We start from the raw sequence: 8,676 nt of genomic DNA on the forward strand, positions 1-8,676 counted from the left end.
TATGCACAACCAGGGAATTCTTAAACAGACACAGTTTCTGCTCTTAAATATAAATAAATTAAAACCAATGGCTGTATTTCCCTCTATTTGTTATTGTTAGCTAAAGACAGCTTGAATGTAAGAATGATTAATTTACATAAAAAGCATTTTCTCTCCAAAAATAGCACACATTAAATGAAGCAGCATATTTGAACATACCAGAGAAGTGAATGAATAAAATGTTTGCTTTAAATCAAGAATACCAATGTTAATTGTGTTATGAAATTGCACTGTGAATCCTCTTCCTAAGAGTTTATTTTATAAGAACTGTAGCCGAATATTAATTATTTTTTCACTTTTTTTCCCAAGTGTCCCTCTTTCTATAATTCTCATTATTGTCCAAAGTTGGAAAGGAAGTATTGTGCTGGCCACATAAATCTTCATGGGTGGTGGTGATGAAAATCTGCTTGTGTAATGTGAGGAGAAATCCCTTGTACAGTTTATCCTCCCTCCCCCAGCCTCACCAGACTAGTCTCCCTCCCTGAGGGAAACCTGAGAGAAATGCCAGACATGAGGATTCGAACCAGAGTCCCATAGGTATGATTGTAGTGCTCTACTGCAACACTCAAAAGGAATCATGAAATAGGGACTATGTATTAAATTAAGGTGCAATGGGGAATATGATTCCTTGGCCATTTATGTGAGCAGGAGCATTCCCTTTCTTGTAAGGGCTTCCTGTATTTCACAAAATTTAATTCTGAGATGATTATTGGGGAAATGTTTCCATGTGGATCTCACTGATTATATGATTTGTATGGAAGAGATTAAATGGGTCCCTTTGCAAGGTCAAGCCTAGTTAATGAAACACTCAAATAAAATTACGATTTAAAGTATTTCTGTTACCTGGTTCAGTTTTGTAGTAAAATGTGGATGAAATTATTAGTTAAATAACAGACCCCTAAATATATACCTTCCAATGATGCAGCTCATTGGAGCACCAACACTTAGACCAGACACTGGGGTAAGGCAAATTAACATCTTTTAATCTCCTCCACCACAGCAACAAGACAATGATAGGGGTAATTGTGTGAAGCTGGCTGCTGCAGAGCCTGGTAAAAATTACCCATCACCTGATATTACATTAGACTTGCTTTTATATAGCGCCTTTCACAATTTCAGGATGCCGCAATGCGCTTTACAGCCAATTAAGTACTTTTTGAAATGATGTGACTGTTGTAATGTAGAAAACGTGGCAGCCAATTTGCGCACAGCAAGCTCCCACAAACAGCAATGTGATAACCAGCAAATCAGTCTTAGTGGTTTTGAATGAGGGATAAATATTGGCTAGGGCATGGGGGGAGCAGTCCCCTGCTCTTTTTCAAAATTGTGCCATGGGATCATTTACATCCACCTGAGAAACTAGCTGGGGGTCTTTGTTTTAATGTCTTGTTGGAAAGCTGGCATCCCTGGCAGTGCAGCACTCCCTCAGTACTGATTCTGAGCTCAAGTCACAACCTTCTGATTCAGAGGTGAGAGTGCTACCACTGAGCCATCAATTTTTGAATCTCTTCTTCCAAGTCCTGTGATTTGAGAAAGGTATGTTAGCTAGGATGATTCTACTATGAAGCTATGCCAATTTACCGATACTGCATTCTCCACTGGAAATGACTGTGAGCACGAGAAGTGCCCACCTATATGGACATAGTCAAATGACATGGGCATGAAGGAATAAAGTAGGAGTAAAGTCAAAGGTCACTTTTTCTGTCATGACCATCATTGCAACTCTGGATGCTATTAACCTGTATACAAGGGGAGGACGGAATTGCTGGAGCTGATGGAGGTTATTTAACAATTAAATTGGTTTTTTTTATTTCCAAAATATACTTTATTCATAAAAATCTGTAAAAATTACATTGCCAAACAATTTAACAATTAAATGACTCACTAAGTGGAATGCAGTCGAACATTGGCCATCAACTCATTCTTCCCTGCTGCCAAATAGCATTTGCATTCAGAGAGGCAAGGTGCATTTTTTTGTCCTGTTGGCAGCTAGCCCCTTTAAGGTGATGCAGATGCCACTGTCCTGCCACAGCAGCAATTTCCAACCCTCCACCTTGTGTGGGGTCGCCAGCACAGGTGGAACCCACACTGGGGAAACTGGCCGGATGAGTGTCGAGTTTGGAGTTCAGCTGGAAATTGCATCTCACTGCGTTTCTGCTGGAGAGGAAATTCCTAGTTATGTCCAGTGCAATATTTTCCAGTGTGTTAAATAATAAAGAAAGACTATGAACAGGAAGCTGGTTATTCTTAGCTATATCCAGCTGTGTTCACATCCAGACATTGTGTGGACTATGGCTAATTTTGCACCACTGTAAGGATGTGATCATAGTCTGCAATAGCCTAGAATTTAAAGTGTTTGACCGTGCTGGCAGCAGAGGTTCACCGGTGGTAGGCGCGCATCCTGATATTGAGCATGTAGACTCTGCCCAATTTTCAGTACACCGCATTTTTCAGCAAGGAGAAATGGCAGGCAATGAGAGTATGTGCTGGTGGTCAGCATCAGCGTCACAGTAAAGTGGCAGTAATATTAATTAAATCTCACACCAAATTCCCCATTCTTCACTCAGCTCTGTCTCAGCCTGTATAAAATAGAAGCATGAACAGTCCGGTGATTTGACCTGCGAAGGTTAGATTCTTAAAGCTAGGCTTCTGTCAAACAAGCTTAGATTAAGATTGTGCTAATTTTCTAAGAAGCATTGGTGCTTAGTTTCATTTTCCTCCCTGTAGTAGTTTTAGTTGTGGAGAGCGGGGTTTCTGCTTAAGAACATCTTTTTCCGAAAGCACTTTCGCTGGTATTGTTGCTTCCTGCTCAATTAGAGTTGCAACAAATTGCTGAGAATGGCAATTCCTTTCTGCTTTTTATTCGTTTGTGGGATGTGGGCATCGCAGGCAAGGCCAGCATTTATTGCCCGTCCCTAATTGCCCTTGGCTGCCATAACACTCCATCATTTAGATGAAGATGACAAGTCCACGAAAGGATATGAATGCAGGTGTGTCAACACCTGAGATGTTACGGGCTGGTTGCCTTATGAGGAAAGGTTGGAATGGCTAGACTTGTATCTGCTGGAGTTTAGAAGAGTAACAGGCGACTTGATTGAAATATATAAGATCCTGAGGGGTCTTGACAGGGAAAGGATGTTTCCTCTTGTGGGAGAATCTAGAATGGGGGTCGCCCATTTAAGACAGAGATGAGAAGAAATTTTTTCTCTCAGAGGGTTGTGAGGCTTTGGGAATTCTCTTCCTCAAAAGGTGGTGGAAGCAGAGTCTTTGAATATTTTTAAGGCAGAGGTAGATAGATTCTTGATAAGCAAGGGTGTGAAGGGTTATCAGGGATAGGCGGGAATGTGGAGTTGAGGTTACAATCAGATCAGTCATGATCTTGTTGATTGGTGGAGCAGGCTCAAGGGGCCGAGTGGCCTACTCATGCTCCTAATTCATATGTTCGTACACACATCAGTATCCAAGGATCCATATTTATAGAAGTGTCAAAGCAGAATGGCTTCACCAACTTCACTTCATTAGAGATGTTGCTATTGCCCTCTGTCATCCAGGCTGACCTGCAGATAAGTTCTCTCCTGAGAGGGATTTCCCCTAGGGAGCAGCTTTGGCTGCTCACTACAACTTGCTCCTCTTCACTTGTGATGGGTGTTTCACCTAGTGCCCCCTTTAATTTGAACACGCTGGGGTGTTTGGATCTGCGGTGCTGTCTGTGCCCAAGAAATGCGTGACACAGCTTGCTATGAAGTGCTCCCGTCCTGCCTGCCACAAGATGTCATCACTTCATCTTGGGAAGCCCCTCCAGAAAGAGTGAAGGAAGGATTGAGGATTGAGTGCTTTCTAAGAGAGGTAGCACACCAATATACTGTGTGACAGTCTAGTGTTGTGCAATATATGCCTCCTGTGTTACTGAGAGGGAGAGTAAGTAAAGGTGTGACAATATACCTCCAAATTCTCCTTCTGAACTTCTTTTACAGATCTGACATAAGAAATTAATTTGATGACTTGGCTCCCTGTTGAGCAGGGAATGCTCCAGAGGAGTTTGCAGGAGCAGGTAAAGAACCTGCTGCTGCATTAGTTGGAATGTGGGGGTAGAGTAGTGGAGGAGGGTCTTGTGGACATTGCTGGAGAGAGTCCAATCCCTGATCCCGGTGGGATCCCCAATCCAGGGGAGGGAGGTGTGATGGTGGAGAAGAAGGTACCTTGGTGTGCTTGGAGGAACCACTCTGGCCCCTCCTGTCTTTAAGTACACTTGCCTTTACCCTGAAGCTGTCGTTGCCTCCCCTTGGGCTGCCAACTTTTCCAAGGCCTGGGAAACACAGCCAGCCAGGGTTAAACATGCACGACAGTTTAAATGTGAGGCTCCAGCCTCATTATCATATTTAAATGACAAACCCATCTTCTGGGAGAGGGTTAGCTGCCTGCACATGCACTCCCCCCCTCCACCCCACCATATCTGCCTTCATTAAACCCGGAGGTCAGAGGTGGTTTGAGGTTGGGTTTGAGATTTTAAACATTTTTACATCTGGTAGTCTTCTGGTCCAAAGTAAGCTTTTCTTCCTTTGCTGCACGTCCAGCAACATGATTTCTGGCACATCCTCAGTTAGAGACAAACTGTTCCCTACATTCTCGCTTCCAGGTCTTTTTGATGGGGACAGTTCTGACCATCTTTCCTGGAGCTGCTCACTGCTCTCCTGAAAGTTGATCAGCAAGAATGTCCTCTCATCCATTCCCCTTTAATAGCCAGCCTGTTCAGCAACATGAGTAGTTGTGGGATATAAATTGAAACCTATCTTGATAGTAGAAAATGGGAAGTAATTATTAATAGACAGTGATTGAGCTGTCCTTGCACTGTTACTTTGGATAAACTACATAACAATATAACTTAGTGGACTGAAATTAGAATGTCTCAATTTAATGCTGAAATAAAATTGCACATGATGCAAAAAGTTTGGTAATTATTCATTATTCTGTGGATTCTCCACAGGCCTTGTGTTTAACTTGATGGTGAACACACGAGTTTAATGTGTTTGAATACAAAATAAGACATACAGTAGCAACAAATTACTACTTTGATTAGAAGATCAATGGTAGTATGGGAATGAAAATGGAGAAGGAAAAGAATTTATGAGTGGTTATAGGCCACTCTTTAAAAATGGATCTGTATTTGCTGGATGATGATTAATATGGCAAACAAAGTTTGGGATTGATTTGCCAGCCGTGTGTAACACAAGAGTAAGGATATTGTATTAACTCTGTGCAGTACATTAGTGAGACTCTACTTAAGTATTGCTTTTAATTTTGGTCACCACAGCTCCATTAGTTTCATTAATCAATACAGTAATTTGACTGGAACAGGGAACATCAAGAATTATTTCAGGACTTTAATCACAATGTGAAACCAAGATGAGCAATGTTATATATTGCAAAGTGAAGAGCACATGGGTATATAAGGTACAAAAGCAAAATATCGCAGATGCTGGAAATTAAAACAGAAAATGCTGGAAATACTCAGCAGGTCTTGCAGCACTTGTTGAGTGAGAAACACAGTTTAACGTTTCAGGTCGATGACCTTTCATCAGAACTGATGAAGGGTCATCGAGTTGAAAAGTTAACTCTGTTGCTCTGAGTAGATTAGGTGGCTGTTCAAATACTGAGTGAAGGTAATAAATTGGAAGTAGGAACCTATTCGTGTTAGCATGGTTTGGTGGTAGCACTATTGTCTCTGTGTCTCTGAGTTAGAAGGTTGTCGGGTCAAGTTGCACTCCAGGGACCTGAGCACACGATCTAGACTGGTACTTCAGTTAGTCATTTGTCTCATTTATATGGACCATTTAAAATAGCTGCTGTGTTCACTTGCATAGCGACAGTGACTACACTTCAAAGTCATTCATTGGATGTGGAGGGGTTTGAAACTTCACAATAGTCTTGATCAGGGACTGTATAAAGACAACTTCTTTCTTTTGCTTTAGATACTTTGGAGAAAGAGCCATGAAAAGACTACAGCCCAAGTGAAAGGAGGTCATAATACGTGAATGGTGCCAAACATTAAGCATCTTTGTCCATGAAGAATTATTTATTAGACCTTTCTTGACCACAGGACACACAATGATGCTTACATCCCATGAAAGAATAAAAAAAAATGATTCTTTAAAAGTTGAATGGAATAAACATTACCACCTGGGATGCAAATATATTATTCCTTAGAAGAGTCCTTGACACGTTTCTGCATGTGTTCAATCTGCTCAGTACAACATTTGCGTTGGGTACATCCACATAGATTGATGGACGTCTTTGTAATTTGCTGTAAGTAGTGGATATATTTGTGTGGACAAGCCTCCAATGTAAACAGCCTACTAACCTAATTAAATGAGAAATAGAGGCCTGGATTCTTCTCTTTGGGGTACAGTTTCAGCAAGGCAAAACTTCCACATCCCTCTGCATCCACCCCAGCCCTGACCCAGTTTCTCGGGTCAGAGTTCATTAGGACCTAACAGTTCCTATGTTGCTGGGGTGGTACGTTGTAGTTTAGGGAGGATAGTTGGCCAGGGTTTTATCATAAAGAATGGGTGGAGTTTCACTTTATTACCTTTGGTAATCAGTGAACATTTGTGAAAAATGTTCCTAAAACAGACTGGAAGATTAAATTGCTTTCTATAAAATATTGTTCAATTTGCAACTATCATTTAGTGGCACACAGACGATTGCAATCTTGGGGGAGAAAATGTGGCTGATGCAGAATCAAAGTTGATGCCAATTGTGACCAGAAATTTGATCATATCACTGAAAATTGGCATCACTCCTTTTACCAGTTAGAATTTGCTAGTGCCCAGTGGATTCATTGCTTGGTATCTCTGCACAGTGGTTAGCACCGCAGCCGCACAGCTCCAGGGACCCAGGTTTGATTCTGGGTACTGCCTGTGCGGAGTTTGCAAGTTCTCCCTGTGCCCGCGTGGGTTTTCGCCGGGTGCTCCGGTTTCCTCCCACAGCCAAAGACTTGCAGGTTGATAGGTAAATTGGCCATTGTAAATTGCCCCCAGTGTAGGTAGGTGGTAGGGAATATGGGAGTACTGTAGGGTTAGTATAAATGGGTGGTTGTTGGTTGGCACAGACTTGGTGGGCCGAAGGGCCTGTTTCAGTGCTGTATCTCTAAAATAAAAAAATTGAAAATGTGACCCAATTGCAGAACTGTAGATGATGCCAAAAATATAAATTAATAAATATTATAGCCTGTATATAATTTTTAATTGCACTGTACAATATAAAGTATTGGAAATGCATAGATCCAACCCCAGCATGTCCTGCGTTTGCTCATTTTAACCAGGGTATGCTACAATTGGTTTCTGTGCCCAAGTTGGAGAGGAGAAAATCCTCCAGGTTTATCCTGTCCTGTGATGCCTGTTTGGAGTATGGAAGTGAGGACAGGATGCTGACCCCTTCCTTCCTCACCCATGTGAAAGTTCACACTTGAATAACCACCAAGGTACTAGAAGAAAACTGGCATTTGAGGAAAACGCGGCCAGGAAAGAGTCAATAGTCTGAGGGGTGAGGAGGAGAAAATTACGAGAGAAAAAAAGAAATGGATGGATGCCAGTCTTTGCAAATATTTAAGAAAAATATGTGCAGTTTGAAAGCGAGAAAGTCTGACAACAGCACTGAGTTGGGTGAATGAGTGAGGCAGCCTGCTGTTAACAAAAGAAGAGCAAAGCAATAATTACTACTCAGCAACCCAGTTATAATTTAGTGATCTCTACCTGGCCTGGGGATTTTTGTTCCAATAGTCATATTCACACTGAATGGATAACAGTGGCACTGCCTGAGATTTTCTACCAGAATGTTATGTAAGATGTTAAGAGTGTTGGACGGATGCCAGTTGTAGGTAACAAAGGAAGTCATTTGCAGGTTCCTCGGATCCTCTGCAGCTTGTGTGCCTTCTGATGTTAAAGATGATGTTAATTACGCAAGCCATGAATTCTAAAACCCCCGAGTGTTATTCTCTATGACATACAATTAAAATGATTTAATTGGGAAAACTCCATTTTAAAGCCAGCAGACCTTGTTCTGCAAATGGCTTGGGATGGGGGCGGGAGTCGAGGTGTGATGGAGAAAGAACTGGTGTTGGAGAATGTGCTTTTGTTTGGGAACGGTTCAGTTCCCACACCCTTGAACAAGTGCAACCCCCACCAGGAAACCGAAGCTTGTTTAAAGTTGTGCATTGTGGTAAAACACAACTAAAGTCAATCTTTTCATGTTTGGTCTCAATTATATTTCTTGTGTGCTAACCCCATGAGCTGTGAAATGGATATTTGGGTTTGAACATGGTTTCATTTTGTTAACGAGACAATGGTGCTTTTGATCTTTTTGTGGTGGGTTTGATTTAAATTCAATGAAAGGCTATTTCCAATTCCTTTTCCTTATTTATTAAAAGGACATTTGAAACAAATCTGCTTTTATTATTTGTTTTTAATTCAGTAGATTATTTTCCTTCAGCCCGACCCCCACTCATTTTCCTCTTTTAATCTCTCCACAAACACACCTTCCCTCGCCCAGGGATTTCCAGTTCACTGTCATAGTAGTTGTTGGCATATCAGCCAAGACAGAGACATGGACTGAATGCCTCTCTGATTTTCTCTTTCTCCC

This window comes from Heterodontus francisci, chromosome 42 (assembly GCF_036365525.1).
Source record: "Heterodontus francisci isolate sHetFra1 chromosome 42, sHetFra1.hap1, whole genome shotgun sequence".
NCBI classification, from domain to species: domain Eukaryota; kingdom Metazoa; phylum Chordata; class Chondrichthyes; order Heterodontiformes; family Heterodontidae; genus Heterodontus; species Heterodontus francisci.